The 18,611-nt window shown below is 42.4% G+C and overlaps 1 protein-coding gene across 9 annotated transcripts in view; it reads right to left on the reverse strand.

Moving 5' to 3' along the window:
• LOC138185186 (ankyrin repeat domain-containing protein 50) overlaps positions 1 to 18,611 on the reverse strand; it is a 205,807-nt gene that overhangs the window by 146,269 nt on the left and 40,927 nt on the right. For all 9 annotated transcript variants that reach the window (XM_069123948.1, XM_069123947.1, XM_069123942.1 and 6 more), the window contains exon 2: positions 10,083 to 10,129. The gene's annotated coding sequence lies outside the window, so the exon portion shown is untranslated. The remainder of the gene's footprint in view (positions 1 to 10,082; positions 10,130 to 18,611) is intronic.

The following is an 18,611-nucleotide window of genomic DNA, read 5'->3' on the forward strand; positions in this document are numbered from 1 at the left end:
TAAATAGAGTGGCAAACGTTATTAGAAAAATACCAAAACTATAAATTACAGATGGCTAAATTCTAAATAAAAATGTAAGGTGGAATAGGTCGTGATAGGTGCTGCTGGTGTATAAGATTTTTGTCTTCGTCCGGGTTGGGGGATTTTCTTTCAATCATCCGGACCGCTCCCTTCTTCTCATCTAGGAATTGTGACAAACATGACTATGTGTACCGGGATTCGAACCTGTGGTTTGCAACGTTCGTTATCAACTATGCTAACCACAGCACTGCCGTCGTCCGGGGTAGAAACCGTTGGAAAGTTTGCTGTCGAGTGTCGCTACAAATGGAACACCCTATACGTACATCGTTAACATTCCATAGTATATTCCATAGTATTCCATCATTATTTTATTGACGATGTGGTACTGGCGTTATACACGTCGCAGATGAAAGGACATGGGGCCTTTCTTTTCGAATTTTTGGCAAGATCCCCGATACTTTAGTCCAGACTTTTCATTATAGCTGCACTTAAATAATAAAACTTAGAAGTAGTTGTTCGTGATTTAATCCGATTACGTGTGCCGAGATTTATGACAATGGACTTGGACTCGAAGTGACACAACGGGTCGCTAAACGCAGCCACGGTCACGGGATGGACGTTTTCACCTAACAGAGGTATGGAGTAATTGTATAGCTCTCCTTAAAAATATAGTCGAACCGAGGGGTACAGAGAGGCGCGGAGAAGAGCATGTAAGTGCAGTTCCACTTGGACTGTGGAGTCGGTTGAGTTCTACTTGTACCGTGGACAAGTAAGTTGAGTTACGCTCGAATCGTGGACCAGTAAGTTCAGTTCGACTTAGACTTTGGAAGAAAACGCATTTGCTATCCCGTCGACCGTGGATTCGTTATTGAACCTAAGATCATTGTCATTAGCATCTCGAGTATCTAATGGCCACGGTTACTTGTCAAACTCTGTAATAATCATCTTTGTACCAGTAAATATCTTCTCTGTTGCGTAACAACGACGTCTAATCCATATGAAGATTCGTTACACGCCCCTAACCCCAATGAGAACTCGGTCGAGAGTCCCTCTACACATTGATTTCAGTAAAGCGACGAAGAAACGAGGATTCGGTCGCTCGGTGTAAACGCACCTTTACACGTATACAACCGGAGCATCTGTCACGAACAAGGTTCCTAGCGTGAATCATCCGGTCGTGTACGTGAGTGCATGGCGTGGATCGGTAAAAGGTATACCCGGAAACAGGTGTTGGCCAGTGACGTTGCATCTACCAAAGACTCGGCAGCACGACGACGTCAGTTTCTGGCTCGTAGCGCTGTGATCTCGCGTTTGTTACGCCGTAGATATTTTATAGACGGATTGTTAAGAGTAAGCTAAATGTTCATATAAAGCAGATCTCCTAAATTACGATAAACAGTGCGCATATACGCGTTGTACGTAGACGTAGAAACGCTCGTATAATAAACTTCTGTCGTGCCGTGTCATCGTGTGAAATACGTTCCTATAGGAAATGCACACGGCTGTACACTTCATGTTATTAACGACACGGAACGTTCGTAACCGTCGTCCGAAAAGATTTCGTTTTCGCGCAAACGAAAGGTGAATTACGGTGGATAACAGCGACAACGAAACAGTAGAATCGAACAGCTCCCGCGTATTTACTTCCGCGATAAGCTTATTTCGTCTCATATACGCACGTACACGTTGACGCGTGTTTTCCACGGGAAAATGGACACGTTAGATCGATTCGTGAAATACGACGAGGTCTTTAGCGTTGTTTCGCGATAGAAACGAAGATCGGACGATTTGGTAGCTGCGTTTGCGAGCCGAAACAAAGAGGAAAAGAGGACCGGGCCGACAACCGTCGTTATGCAGAAGATTGTACATTATTAACGTGTGTCGTGCCGACTGACAGACGCGAGGGATTTTAACGAGTTCCGGCGATTGTTCCCGCTCGATAGAAGGAACGAAAACACGACGTAGCTTGAAAGGGCCTCCTGGTCCGATTGTTACCACACCCGAACATTTTTATCACCGTGTTTGTTCGCCTTGAGTCGTGTATCGTGGAGCAGCGACATGTTTCCTACGAAATAAACTAAATATCTTGTTTCTGCCGACTGCCAGATGGAAGCTTGATGCTTGCAATTGCGCATGGTTAGCCGTCATCGCACGGATTACGATATTTCCAAGTTGGAATATCGACTTGCAAGTAGAAATTGATGGGAGAAATGAAAATACATTAGATACTGAACGTAGTGTACCTTCTGTTTGTTACACGATACGAGGAACAGTCTCAATCGGTTTGTAATCGTATGATACAAGAACTGACATTTAAATCGCCTAGTCGTACGTTTTATCGCATATGAGACATTGAAATATCGTTAGCAAGAGATAACTGTACTTTGTCAGGTGATAGGAATTTTACAACGAGGAGTATCGCGCTTCTTCCATCATCCATATCGTCTATTGGAAATCATCGATCAAGGTAAATTAATTAGGCGAATGAAGCGCATACGCGGTAGTATATTTATCTTAATACCATATTCGCGTTAAATAACACATCGATAATTATACCTTCGTGTAAACGTCTAATAACATCCGCAGACTACAAATCCTCCGATATATTCTGTCACTTGAAAACTCGAAACACGTACGTAGTATACCTGCATCCGATCGATCGATCATAAAACGTATCAAGCGTATCGACCACGTTGAATACCTCGTCGACAATTATACTTGCTTTTTAACAACTGCCAACATCGAGCTCACGAATCACGCAGCGATTCGTTTTATCGCTCAACGTCAATTACGAGCGCAATGAAAATCATATTTCTTCGTTCGTCGCTATCGCAACCTTATTCGGGGCCAGCCTTAACGATCGAGATGCACGCCAGACATCGTACTGCCTTTTTCGCGTGGTCTACATAATCTTTAATCGTTGCATCGCATTCGCCAAGCCGCGCGTCCATTTGTCATCGTTTCCACGTGTGCTGACGTTCAGGGGCAAAATTGGAAGGTTACGAGTCGCGTTCCCAGATCGAATCGATTTCGCAGGAATCAACTGGGTTCCCCCTTTCGCGATACGCAGAGAGAAAAAAGAAGCGGGGGACGATATAAACGACAAATGAAAAAAGGCAGGAACGTAAGGTGAAACGGGTCGTAAATAAATCGGCAGCGTTATTCACGGTTCGCTCGTTACTCTTTCTCTCTCTCTCTCTCTGTCCCTCCGGCCTCAATTCTCGCACGCGGACCCTTTTTATTTTATTCCAGCGAGTGTCGCGTCGCGATTGAGTCAGCGGACGCCTCCAGAAAATAACAAATCCAAACAGATTCAATTTGCTGCACAATTCCGCCGGTCTATCGTCCCTTTTCTTCTTCTACCGACGATCGAGTCGAAACGCTCGAAAATTCGATTCTCGTGCAACACTTTTCCTCTATGGATTTATCGAAGCGATTTGTAAATCATCTGGATGCTATTTCTCCGCTTCTTTTACCGCGTATGGGGTAGTTGCCGTTTTAAAGCTGGCTTTTTCAGTGGAGATATTAATCCCTCGTGTTTACTACCAAACTTTCTGCAAACTAAGTGCATTTTTTCACCGCGAGGTGGAAATTAACACTAGAACTACCACACCACTCAAATTCACTGGTTTTGCAATTTTATTTTAAAATTCCTACTTCGCGTTATATTTTTGTTTCGCAATGGTGTAACGACTTTCGCAACGATAACTAAAAGAATAATATAACGAATTTTATTTTGTTTTTTATGTATTCACACTGAAAATAATTTCGTATCGAGGCTACTTATACCAATACCAGTGAAAATCACTGGTACTCGTCAAAGTGTAAAAGGGTGCTGCAGTCTGTTTATCGAACCCCAATTAACCAGTTTCCTCGTTTTCTACAACTTGCCACGCGTTTTTCAAATTTTTACTGCGTATCATTCGATACGACGATATCAGTTATCAGGAAAATTCCGGATCGATCGCTGGGGATCGCTAGATGCTAACGCTAGAAATACCACAGTAGTCAAAACGACTGGTTCTACAATTTTATAAACGTGTCAACCCTCGTTTAGGATCCCAGATGGATTAATAATACGAAAAATCTACTACATAACATGGAATTGCTTCTGTAAGAAAGTAATAAATCGATAAATATAAAAATATTCTATTGTTAGGTATTTTTTAAAAACCAGTCATTTTCACTGGTTTTGGTAGAAATAGCTTCGTGTTAACTATCGGTAGTCCTAGCGTTAAACTTGCTAAATTTCGAGCAATTGTACGTTCGTAACTCGCGATGCTCTACGTACCCTTCGAAGAAGATAAAATCCTCGTTTACGTATTCGTCAAACTCCAGTTTATTCCCCTCAGAATTTACTTCGACTCGTAATTACACGTTGAAATCTATCGCGACTTCAACGATAGTAAATTTAACTAATTGCATCGCGAGAAATATCATTTCCCTCTTTTTTTATAATACGTAGAGTTAAAAAGTTGTAATACATAGAATTCAAAGAGACGTTTCTCATACCTCGAAACGCTACAAACTAGAAATAGAACATTGAAATTTTCATCTGCAAAATGAAACAAAGATTAGGTTGAATTCGATACGAGAAATTTCGTTAATTACGTAGGAAAGAACCTCGCCGATTTCCAAGACCTTGAAATATGTTGTCAAGCTGTTGGCCTTCGTTTTCGAGATATTCGCAAAGAAACTTCGATCAAATCTAGTTTTTCCATCTTATTCCGAGATGTACGCAGATGTCCGCATTTTTACATAGACCAACCTAAACGTAAACTTCAATTACATCGATACTGATTGTCTTCGATATAAATTAGAAAAAATAAATCAACTGGCTATAGCTTGGATCAGATGAACGTCGCTAACGCTGGATGTAATTTCCGTTTCGTTGGATTTTGTAAGTGTACGGTAAACTCGATTATTAACGTCTAATTATTATTTATGCACGAGTACCGTACCACCAAACACGCTTCTGCGTACAACTCAAGAACTAAGAACTTCTGTAAGAAAGTAATAAATCGATAAATATACAAATATTCTATTATTAGGTATTTTTTAAAGACCAGTCATTTCCACTGGTCTTGGTAGAAATAGCTTCGCGTTAACTATCGGTAGTTCTAGTGTCAAACGAACACGCGCGTATGCATTTCGTACGAGCAGGTTACAAATTTTCCATGTGAACACGTTCTGATACGTTCTAACGTGTGCGTTATTGTTTTCAATCGATGAAACGTATTAACCCCACAAGGTGAACATTTGCCGTGGAATTTAATGGTAAACGCGGTAATAATTCAGCGAACGATAGCTTGAAATTCAACTTCTGTCTTAGGCAAAGAACGTATTCGTCGAAATGCAATGTCCACGAAACGTGGACATAAATTGCAACGTGCGATTAGGACACGATGGAATCCCGAAAAACCGAATAGATACGTCGTTCAACCTTGTTCAATTTCTGACTATCACTTTATTAAACTTAAAAACTCAAAAGCAATTCCATATTCACAGTGCTTCAGGATACAACCACTATGTATCTTTAGATCCTACGTTACACCACAGACGATAGAAATAAATGTTTTCGCGATACAATTGCAGTGAAATTAACGAACAAGAGTTATCGTTATTATTTCGAAACACACCACTGTACGCGTACACTTTCGTCCACGAATGGATACGTAAATCTTTCATCCGCACTCGTTGAACTCGCAGCCGATACAAAAACATGCTGCTCCCGTTAAGAAATAAAAAGAAGGAAACAGGGCAACGGTTCTTAACTTGTCCGCGGATCATCAGAGTTCTCGCAGCAAGTGCTCGCGCGCGCAACTTATTATCGTATTACTCGAATAAAACCTACGTTTTTCCACGTACGTTTATTCATTTACAACGAATCTCTTGCCTACGAAAAGGCTCTCGAGCCAAGCAGTCGAACGTGCGCGCATTTTGGCGCGTTTCAATTCCGCGTCGAGTCTTCGCGGCAAGTCCGCGACGAGAAAAAATTATTTAAAGGGACTGCATGGTAAACGAAAGGTTAAGAACCGTTGAAACGCGAGCAAAAGAAATTCAAAGACAAGAGGTAAAAGCTCGTTTAACCGACGCGGAGGAAACGTGGAAAATCGTCTCGCGACGACGACTCCGTGTCGACTCGTCGTCCAAGAAAGGTCGAACGTGACGAAACAACGGCCCCTTAACACGCGGCTCGCTTCCGCAGTAGCTTCACGTACGGCACCGAAGACGCACACTTGACACGGTCGACGAATTCACACGTGATAACGTTTACGGAATACAAAGCTGATGGAACGAGAGAAGGTACGACAAGACATCGTTCGAACAGAACCAACGAATCACTCGAGAGAGATTACGGCCTCGAGAGATTGGCCTTTCTTCGAGCAAAAAACCACCTTCGATTTGATCCTGCTCTTTGTACGCTTGGCGAAAGATTTTCGGTAGGACAGGCGCTCCCCTCGAGGATGGTCCGATTTCGTTAAATCGATCGCTGGCTTTCGAAGGAAATTTCAGATACACAAAGAGTACGGTTACGCTAAGTACAAACGCGCGTCCTTATTCCTCCATGCAAAGAACATTCTCATTTTCGTCAATTTTCCGAAGAAAACGTTACCATTGGAATCGTCTGTCTATGATCCTTACGCTGTTTTTTCGTTTCGTTGCTGGAATTTCCTCGAGTCTTTCTTTTCTTTCCAGTTCATTGTTGAAATTCCCCAACTTGCAGCATCCTGGCACTGGTTTCTGCTTCGTTGCTGAAATTCCTTCCTGTAACGTTTCTCCCCCCTCAGACACTCTTGCGCGATTTTGGAATCACTGGTATTCTTCCTTGGTCAATTCCGTGATATTTCTCTTCGTTTCCGCAATTTCCTCCTTTCCTGCGAACCTTACTTTTCGTTTAATTAATGGAAGCCTTTATCCTATCACCGATCTTCCTCTCAATTACCGTTTATCTTATCTCTTTCTCCTTCTATCGCTGCAATTCCTCCGACATGTCTCTATCGCTGAAATTGCTTGCAAGATCGTTCGCGATACTTTTCGCCTTGTCTCTGGAATTTTCCTTTCTACAAATCCTCTTTTACGTGTTAAATCGATCGCATTCCTCTTGTCTCGGCTCGCAATACAGTCCTATCTCTAATTTCGTTTTAATAAATATTTTCTCTTTGATAATTGACCGCTCGTTTTCTCGCTACTCTCGCGCTTCTTCTTCGTGTCAACCACTCTCTACACACGGCGCATTTCCAACCTTTCTCTCTTAAATATTCGCGAGAGAAGAGACGAGAAACCCGACTTCTCCAAACAAAGTAGTAGCCTGGGAGGCGAGTGAGGTTCGCGAGGCGTGCGACGAATTCCGGATACACGCGCTTCACGGTAGCTCGCTGAAAGAGACACACGCGTATACCTGCGTGTCTCTGAAAACCTATCAGCTCAACCATCTAATATTTGCGCCGATACGCGAACACGCGCGTATCCGCATAAAAAAGAATCCTATTTGTCGCGCCGCTCGGACGACTTTCTTTTCTCCTCGCCGGTCGTCGATTCTCGGCCGAGAAGAAAAGGGAAAAACTTGTAAGTGGATTACAAGGGTGGATAGGTGGAAGGGACGCTTCGAATGGAAGTTCGTACGGCGATCTTTTCCGTAGTCTGGTATCCGTAGAGAGGCACAGGCGGCCGTCGTACGCCGGCTCGAATAAATTTCATCGGCTGGATATTGAAAATTTCCACGCCAACTCCCGCCATAAGGAAGCCGATGTTCTACGTGCTGCAAAAACGAAAATCCTGCGGATAGAGCGAACGCATGGAGCTTGGTCATTCTCGGCGATTCTTTGACTTTCAAATTTTTCTTCGTCCTTCCTCTCTTCTTCCTTTGACGCGTAATTTGGAGATTTTTCAGTGGGACACAGCAACAGGGGAATGGCGCCAGATCCCAGTCTATTCGTATCACGAGAAGTTTCGTTTCTGTTTTTCCTTTTCTTCTTCTTTTCGTATCTTTTGCTCCGATATAGATATTAAAAGCATATTTTTCGAATATAGCTTCTATTTCGAGTAAATTTTACCCATCGAACGTAACTTCTCGTACTCGTATCGATCTTTTCGTCGAATTTGCGGCGACTTTAGCCGATCTTTGGAAATATTCGGGTAAAAGTATCATCGGCTTGCATGGAAATTTCCTTTCGTTTTTTCTAGCGACATGAATTCATTCGAGTTCGAACAATGACCATTAACCTCGATCTAATTGGTGCAACGCGTTATCGTCGATTAGTCAACAGTCGACTGTACAGCGTAAGGCAAACGGTTTCCGAAGTACCTGTTTTTACGCAAGTTGAAACATGATTGGCCAAGACAACGCAAGACCGCGCGCGACAAAAATTCCCGCAACTTGAATCTTCTGACCCATCTATCGTATTCTCAAACTTTCAGACTTTCCAGTAGTGAAACTTGCGAACGCTCAAACTTTCAGACCTTCCAGTTCCGAAGCTTCCGAGCGCTGAAACTTACAGACTTTCCAGTTGCGACACTTGCGAATGCTCACAATGTCAGATTTTCCAATCGCGAAATTTGCGAACGCTCAAACTTTCAGACTTTCCAGTTCTGAGCTTCCGAGCTCTTAAACTTTTAGACTTCCCAGTTACGAACGCTCAAACTTTCAGACTTTCCAGTTCCGAAGCTTCTGAGCGCTCAAACTTTTAAGCTTTCCAGTTACGAACGCTCAAACTTTCAAACTTTCCAGTTCCCAAGCTTCTGAGCGCTCAAACTTTTAAACTTTCCAGTTACGAACGATCAAACTTTCGGATTTTTCAGTCGCGAAATTTGCGAACGCTCGAACTTTCAGACTTTCCAGTTCCGAAGCTTCCGAACACTCAAACTTTCAGACTGTCTATAGTTGCCAAACTTCCGAACGTTCAAACTTTCAAATCTTTTCACACTTTTTAACTTCCAAATTCGAGTTCTCAAACTCTGGAATCTTCAAACTTTCGTATTGTCAAGTTTGACCAGATTTTGTCGCCATCTCCAGACAAAAGTACATCAATCCGACGACTCTCTGGTTTTTCCTAATCCCACCATACCATGGATACGTTCTAACGCTGAACTTGTCGAAAATTCCCGCGCCACAAAAATTCCTGCAATTTGAATCTTCTTTCTGTGTCTTTCCCTTACAGACCCGTCTTTTGCAACGACGCATCTTTATACAAACACGAATCCTAATCCGGCGAACGTTGTGATCTTTATTTTGATAGAACAAAACGGATCGTACGTAATTCGATAAAATAATATAAAACGAAAAATGTTGTGCACCGATTATTTCCTTCTAAAACGAAAGAAACTTTCCGGACGACCTAATATAATAAATACAAGAACGATGAATAAAGTTCGCGCGGACCTGTACGCTACCCGACCTCGTCTCCAAGTTTATAGCTACTTATGTGTTTCAACGATCCGCAACCGCTTAGCTCGATAGAAGCTTCTTGCAAAATTTTCCGATCTTTCGAAAACACCAGGTGTGCGTCGAATAACACGGGCCGAGGGTAGCCATCTCGAGAAACTTTTACCAAGGCGAGCGATTGCGGATTATCGAGACACAAAAATAACTATAAATTCGAAAGAACGTGGAACAGAAACACGCGTTTCTATGAACCTTCTTTCGTCGTTTCTGCGCCTCACGCTCGCTCCTGAAGCGGATTCTGAACAGCTTACGATATCTCGTATCCCGTAATACGCATATAACGATAACGTCGTATCAAATGATATCTAATCGTTGTTCGATATTATCCAGTTGGCTGAACATCTTCGATCGCAAACGTTATAAGCTTGAGAAGTATTTAAGCGAAACTAAGCGAACTGCTTGTTATTCCAGAGATGGCGTTGGCTCGGCTAATCTTTTCATTAGCGTAAAGTTAATTACTTTGCAAGGCATCGACAGACCACAGTTACGTGTCCTCGAGGCTGGCACGCGAACCATAGCGCGCACGCAAAAAGAAGGAAACGCGTGTCGTTGGCCGGAGTTTCGCGCCAGTTTCACCGGCGGGTGTTACCCTAATAGGATTCAGCAAATTACTTACCAACTGGTGCCGTACTGCCAGCTCCAATTCCTTCGGGATTTTCCGATCTGAAAGAGAACGACGAATTAGCGTGTTTGTAACAGCCGAATCACCGCAGGTTTACCTAAATAGCTAGGTAAAGGGGTAAATGATTAAGCAACCGTGTGTTTTCTCTACGATTAATCGTAACGTTCTTCCTTACAGGGGAATGAGCGAAGTATATGAAGCGCTAATCGATTCTTCTCGTTAGATCAGGTAGAATTAAATTGAATCGAACAAGACGTACATAGCATGGCGATGGATAGAAAGTGGTTTCGAGTTGTCACACCATGTGCGTCGATAACTTTTATGTTAAATATTTTTCCCCGCTATATGTGTATTATATGTTCGTCTATCGGTCTTATCAAACGAAATTCTACAATTTTGTAAAATTACCGCGTCTCCTCGTACCGCGTAGCTGACGAAACTTTGTCTTTACGTTAGTAAGAGAAAATTTGATCTGAAAGGAGCTTGAAAGGAGCTTCAAACGGTAGATCGTTCACGCTACCTGGTTACGTTTGTCTGGACGATAATTTACATCGAGTATTTGAGATCAAGCGCTCGTTGAATAAAATAACTCTCTGTTAAATAAAAATATAACGTTTAAAATGAACTATAGACGAGGTCCCGGATCTCAAGAAACGTCGATGTAAAATTCGAAATCTAAAGTCACAAGATCACAAACTGTCTAATCCAACCGAACGCAGTTTGATTCGTGAAACCGATTTCCCTCGTTCAATCGTAGAGCTTAGACAAATCGTGAGGAAAATTTGATCTCGTCCGCTTTTCCAGCAGATCAATTTCCCCCATGCACCATCGAATCCTCTTACTTAGAGTCGAGACAAGTGGAAATAATTATCCAGTTAGTTGGATCCTGTTAGACGAACTCGGTGGCCAAGAGGAGTCTTCCAAGTTGCACTTTCGTTGGTCGAGCACATCTTATCGTTTGGACCTCGGAGTTTCGAGCAGACGGAGAATCAGACGAAACGAGAATAAAATCGGAGTAGCATGAAACGTAGTACGTAATTAGCGTCAGCTTTCGGTTTCATCGTGAACAGAGGCTACCATTTATCACGAAGACGACTATGTTAATCCATCGATAGCAACGGGCCCGGTCCAGGAAATCTCTTTTTTCAACAGCCATTGAAATCGAAGATTAATGGACCGCGGATTTTTATGCGATTATATTTATGGTTAGGAAGTTTAAACGTGAAAAATGTGTAGAATCTACGTCGTGCGGAAAGATATATAAAATGTTTCACTTGAAGGTATTCGTTCGTTAACATAGAGAGATTTTAACGAATCACCGTGTATAAGTTCCGTATCTAAAGTAGGCAGAAATGGGAATTTGAGAAATTAAATCTTGAAAAGCTTGAATTATCGAGTTGAATCTATCGCATTCAGACTACGAGATTTCCATAGAAACTTAAGATTGCAAAAAGAAATATTCAGCGGACGAAATAAATTTGTACTCGGGTTCCATTAATTAATTATTAGACAATTACAAATTTGCATGAAAATAAAAAATGCCACCTAAGAACTTGCAACACGTACAAGTTCCGATCAAGCCGGAAGATGCGAAATCTCGAAAAGCTTGAATTATCGAGTTGAATCTATCGCATTCAGACTACGAGATTTCCACAGAAACTTAAGATTGCAAAAAGAAATATTCAGCGGACGAAATAAGTCTGTACTCGGGTTCCATTAATTAATTATTAGACAATTACAAATTTGCATGAAAATAAAACATGCCACCTAAGAACTTGCAACACGTACAAGTTCTGATCAAGCCGGAAGATGCGAAATCTCGAAAAGCTTGAATTATCGAGTTGAATCTATCGCATTCAGACTACGAGATTTCCACAGAAACTTAAGATTGCAAAAAGAAATATTCAGCGGACGAAATAAGTCTGTACTCGGGTTCCATTAATTATTAGACAATTACAAATTTGCATGAAAATAAAACATGCCACCTAAGAACTTGCAACACGTACAAGTTCCGATCAAACCGGAAGATGCGAAATCTCGAAAAGCTTGAATTATCGAGTTGAATCTATCGCATTCAGACTACGAGATTTCCATAGAAACTTAAGATTGCAAAAAGAAATATTCAGCGGACGAAATAAATTTGTACTCGGGTTCCATTAATTAATTATTAGACAATTACAAATTTGCATGAAAATGAAAAATACCACCTAAGAACTTGCAACACGTATACAAATCTTTTCGCACAAATCTTTCCCTCCTTTTAAGACGATTTCTTTCTTCTGAAGAGGGAAACACGTGTAAGCAGAGGGTGGCCGCGTTCCTGAATTCGTCAAGGGGAGGATTGGCGTGGTTCGGGGTCAAGAGAGCGACACAAGAGAGACTTTATGGCAGTGCTGTTGGTCCGAGTTAAGCCCCGGAGCTTAGGGACCTTTTCCCCCATTCTCTTCGAGTTGCTACGCTATACGAACATCGGCCAGATAACGCAAACTCGGTGTCATCCGTGAGAAATAGGTATTAGCAGCTATGATTGCTCTCCCGTGAGAATCTGTTCATTTCTATCTCTTAGAGTTACTACGTAGATAGAAGCCAGACCACTGTGCGAAGCTCCTTTACCTGCACGTACCTACCTTCATGGACGACTATTATTCGCCGCATTAAAACGCAAGTTAGTTACGGACTTCGTGATAATTCCGACATTTAGCACGGAACCTTCCGATATATTCTATTCTGCTTCCGTAACCAATCTTGCAATTGATTCTGCGATAGCAAATGTCTCGCGTTTAGCATTATCCCGCTATATAATTAAGTATGGAATAATAGATTACGAAATCGGAGTTACGAAAGGCGGATCGCGCAGTTCGATTTTGCTACGAGATCCTACGACAATTCGTTGTACTTACTGTTGAGAATCGTGCATCTTAATTGCCATAATAAATGGCCAATAAATAAAAGTAAAGGAACACTGAGGTTACACTTAGAATTCATATTAAAGTAGTTTTACATTTATTGAATAAGCGATTTCCAGGATCTTCGTCGATATACATTTGCACGCGTCTCAGCACTTCCTTTGTCTCGCCATCTTCCATACATTCGTCCATACATTCTTACATTCGTCCGTTTTTCGAGACACACGTACTTCCACACACTCATATTCACGTACGTGTGTCACTACCACGCGGCCAATCTACTCTAGCACACAAAATTACGCACATCTCGATACTTACAATCAACTAACGAGCGAGGAGAAATTCCACGCTGCGCGTATTTTATAATTTTATAATTTTGCGATTTCGTATCGAGCAGGCTAGTTTACAGTTTGTAAAACGCGCTTGTGGAATTTCGAAATTTCGACAAACTTTCCGTCAAAATTCACAGCGACTCGTGATAATTCGCGAATGGAACTGCTTGTACCGCTGGAATCCAATTATACGTAATTTCGATATCGCAGGCTGCAGGTTTCGCGTTTATGGCTCGAGACTAACTTTTGCTTCAGACAATTTTATTGCACCCAAAAGCACAACGTATGCATGGAGAAACAAATACACGTACACATAGCACAGCGATGTGTTTGATACTCGCGTTCGTTTTATAACCTTTAATTCTTTAAATCGCTCGAATTTAAAGCAACTAAACTTGAGATAAAATTCAGCGGAACCAGAGAGACATTAGACGCGAGACAAAATACGTTTTAATGAGAGTCGTTCGAGTGGAGATTGGTATGCCGAGGGACCGTTTTGTTGGACGTCTGTGCGTTATACGTATTTGCCTGGGGTCTGACCTGAACGTCTTAATCCCCTATTCGCGGAAGCCAGGTTTCCGAGATCCCAGGTCGCTTCTCAGAAGGGACTCTCGGAACTGTGTCGACTAATTTAGCGATTTAAGACGAGGAGGAAATTAGGTCGCTTCCATGAAATAAACGGAACTAACGAATCGACGATATTAGGAAGCACAGGTCTCGTAACTAAGAATTATCGAATTATCCAAGTCATTTTTACTGATTCCTATAACAGTATCACCGACTATCGTACAACTTACTGACTGTCTAACGGAAAAGCAGGTTTTTCCTCCTCCTATCTTCATTTATTAACGTTGGCTATAACCGATGGGCATCGCGGATCGTTACCCTCACTTTCCTAACGAAAAGTGCGAACAACGAATCCGCGTTCTTCAAGAGGCATACCCACGGCGAGCTTTCCTCCGTAATAACGCGAGAACGGACTTGGCTGCTTTTGCGACATTAGTTCAGTCAATAATACTCCGGCACCAAGTCGAAAACTGACACAAGTCACCTACGGATCAGTCAACATCTCGGACTTCTTTTCTACTACATTCAACTGCAAGGGACTTGTTCTACCACGACAGAACAGTCAGTGTCTCTCTATCGGGTCTTCATCCTTCAAACATTCCTCTACGATACTTACATATCTGAGGTGGTATAGTGTTGTCTCCGTGGTAATCGTAGCTGCTAGTTGAAGATATCGCTGATGGGGTACTGCTATTTTTTTCTAATTTAGATGCGTGGGAGAAAGATAGGACTACGGGCGCCGGGATTCGAACCCGGGTCCCGAATGTTACCTAACCTGGAACCTTATGGAACCTGGAACCATGGAACCTAAGGCGCTAACCACTATGCTTTTTTTTTTTTAGAGTTTATTTACCAAGATACAATTTTTAATACATATTGGGTATTCACAATAAACTATGAATTTCGATAAGGTGTGTTAGGCAAAAGTACCGATACGCGACGGTACGACGTAGCCATACTATATTATGTGTCGGCGTTTTACATTTTTTGTGATTTTAAATCTATTCTTTGGATTTAAGCCGCTGGGGAGCGGAGCTTTTAATTTTGTTTTTGGTTAATTTTTTTGTCCTGAAACTTGGTCGCAAAACAGGACTCATCGGTAGTCTACATTTTGGGCGCTGTATGCCTTGGGGGGGATAATAGGGAGGGGGCGGGGGAGGGGGATGTCAAATAGGTTTATTTACAATATTTACAGATTATTTACAATTACACCTGTGTTATGCGGTGTCAGAGTTGTGTTCTGTCTAACCACTATGACTATGCTACTGTCGTCCGGTAGAAGTTAGTGTCGAGTGGCGGTATTTGTTGTCGAGTGCCGCCACACATCTTACGAAACGGCGTAACTCTTTCTTGTACCAAGTTGTTGGAAATATAGAGTTTATAACCTGTTAATGGCAGTGTCATACCACATCGACCACTCCTATTATCCCAAAAGAAATAAGGGGCTCGACCTGTTCGTGGCGTCGATTATTATAATCATAACGGGAACTTACGACTCCCGTTGACGCGGTTCCTCGCGACTGGTAGAAACTTCACTAACGAATTATCTAAATCTCTTTGGTATTGTTATAAACTTTGTGATCTCTAGATTGGCGTTAAAATATTATTAAATGTTATTGAAATTCAGCACAATAACCATGGTCGACCCACGAAAGTTCCCGCTAGCGCGAGTGTCTTCTCCACTTTCGTGTTTCACGAAGTCGCTAGAATTTTCGTCCACGAAATTCCCCAGCCAGATATTTATCAAAGAAACTGGCAACTGTATCTTCCCTTTCTACTCTGAGGAACCAAAGGTACTTTCGTCTAAGAGAGAAATCGGCGTTATTCGTAAGCCATCAAAGAAACTGCCAGCTCCTACGCGATACATCACTTTCTACGCGTACAGGGTGGGCAATACGTAACTGACAGATTTCAAAGTCTCGCCATTTTGCAATGTTCAGCGGCTGTTTAATGGACAAACGTGAAAATAATCACGGAGAATTGCACAGTTGGTAAATTCGTCACTGACGACGATCTAACGCGAGTTACGTTGATGGTATCGTCTGGCCACGTAGATCGCTGGATTTACCTGCACCGGACCTCTTCTTGCACGCGATCGTGTCTTGCGAAACGCGTGAAAACGTAACGAAAAAATTCTTTTTTTATTATTTAATTTCTACTTTACAATTTGTCCAGCTGGACATCCGGCAAATTTTTCTAACTTTATTGCTAATTAACATGTGGATGGCATCTTCGAGTTTGTCTATTTTATTTCTTTACTGAGATCAATGGGGTGTTTTCTCTTTAGTCTTCTTTTTATGAGAATTCTGCTCGCTTCGTACCGAAAAATGCAAACACCTTCTCGATATCGTTGCTCCGTACGCAATTTCCTGGTATTAACGAACGACCTGCATCGAGAAGACAGTGGCTCTTTGCTTCGTTTAAACGCTACCGACAATGAGAATCAGTCAGCTGTGTATTGTCCACTCAGTACAGTCGAACAACCCTCCGGCAGGTCTACCAACCTATCGATCAGGCAAACCGATCGTAAAGGGAAACGAAATTAGCCATATTTCGTGCAACGTTTATTTCCAGACCTAAAGGGAACATGAAACATGAAAGATCATACGTGGAACATCAGTGGCGAACGAAATTAGCGACACGTGCAACCAGAAGACAACTGACAGGTTCCAACAGAAGGGTCGAAGGCGATGCATAAAATAAACGGCGTTTCCTGTCCGACCGACGAAACCGAATAATTTTCACGATTCGCGGTGAAATTAATACGAGTTGGAACGATGAATGGAATTAATAGCAATTACGGTCTCGTGTCTCGGCTGAAAATATTGCCATTTCAGGTCGTGGTCGACGCTGACAACCACGTAGCCGCTAATTAAACGAACCATTCGAGCTGCAACGACGGATACGCGTCGAAGAGGAAATTTTTTTTTCTCCTCTGCCATCGTTTGCCCGCTTTTTTATTTAAATCTGCTGTCCTCCTTGTTTCTCCATCGCCTTGCACCTCTTCGGGTACCTTCTTCTTTTCAGGCTATATGCTCGTGAAAAGTAATAGAATAATAGAATCAAATTCTGCTGATATCTATTCAAGTATAACATACGCATTTCGCGTTGGGAGCGAGTGTTAAACACTGTCAGACACGAGATCGAGGAAGCGTTCGAACAATCGTCGACATCCTTCGCGAACACGAGCATCTTAAACTTTCACTAACATCGTAATGAGATTCGACAATCGCGACCACGTTGCTAAAGTTTGAAGGAAATTTGAAGAATGAAAAGAATATAAAAATTATACATATAAATTACAAGATTCCCAACGAAGCATCTTTATCGTCAGAATATACATTTTGAAAGTATCAAAGTATCGCAGTCGCGCGAAAGTAGCGTGAAATTCTAAGAAAGCCAATATGCTTCGACCCAATGAATCGGCAGGAAAATGTTCTAATAAAACGAACAGCGCGTCGATACTTTTCGTAGCCGGTGTGCGATGTCAAAACGATTCTCTCGAAACGGTAAATTCCTCTTTGCCCGACATTCGCCATTAACAATTGGAATTCCACGCCATTGAAAATTGCGCCACTGCCGTCCTGAACCCCTTTTTCACAATGGGATCGCGTGCCGGTCTCCGGAAATTGATCGTAAAATCGCGCGTTTCCATCGGGGACGAAACAATAATAACGAACGTATTCCCGCTGCGTGCACGGAAACGGGACCTGTTTCGCGAAAACGCGGTGCAATTAGACGCCGAACACGCGAGTGAAACGCAACGGATAATGCGTCCGCCGAGGGAGATCCGTCTTGACCTGCTAAAAACCATTTCGAAACTTGGCGATGCACCGGATGCCGATAGCACCGGCGGCGAATTAAGTCGCGGTCTTGCGGGCCATTTTGCCCAACGAAACTTCGCATTGCACCTCGGGGAATTCTCGTGTTACGCGCCACGACGGGTCATGCAGTGCGAAACACCATTAACAAACGTCCAGAGACCTACGCAGACATTTCGCTTCATGTCCGAGCTTTGCCGTGGAAATTCTGCTTCGTGACGATTGCTTCTAAATTAAATCGGGTCGATTATAGTCGTCTTGATATTTCGATCGAGAACGATCGATCACGTATATTGTCGTAGGTCGAAGGACTACATAGACTCGCGAGATTGGATCTGAGGTGCGGTATATATCGGTCGATAGTGCTACTGCTGACGTATAGGTCGCTGTGACGTACTGCTGCTGCTGGTGTATAGGATTTTTTTGTCTCCATCCGGGTTGCCTTTTTTTCAATTAGGATTGGTGGAGAAAAAAATCGGACTACGACTGCCGAGATTTGAACCTGAGTCCTGAACGTTCGTAACCAACGACGCTAACCACTGCTCTACGGTCGCCCAGTTATAGTTTGCTGTCGAGTGCCGCTACAGATCACTCGGATTCTTCGCTGTGGAAATTTAATCTCGAAAAGTTTGCTTCTGAATAAAAGCATCGATCGATGGTATCAATGTATCGACTGAGATTCGGGGTCGTGTACGAGATCTAGAGAGCTACGTAGACTTCTAAGATTCGGCCATTTGTGAAATTCCCTTTCGTGATATTGGGTTCTCAATTGACGTTCTCAATCGGTGATATTCGATCGATGTACTGACTGACGTATTGCTCGTGTTTTTGCGTCTTTCGAGTTTTAAGGAAAATACAGGAGTTGGACGAAGATGAAGATGTTTGTTAGTATGTTTT

Source organism: Bombus flavifrons, chromosome 11, assembly GCF_040668555.2.
Source record: "Bombus flavifrons isolate JBK064 chromosome 11, iyBomFlav1_principal, whole genome shotgun sequence".
NCBI classification, from domain to species: domain Eukaryota; kingdom Metazoa; phylum Arthropoda; class Insecta; order Hymenoptera; family Apidae; genus Bombus; species Bombus flavifrons.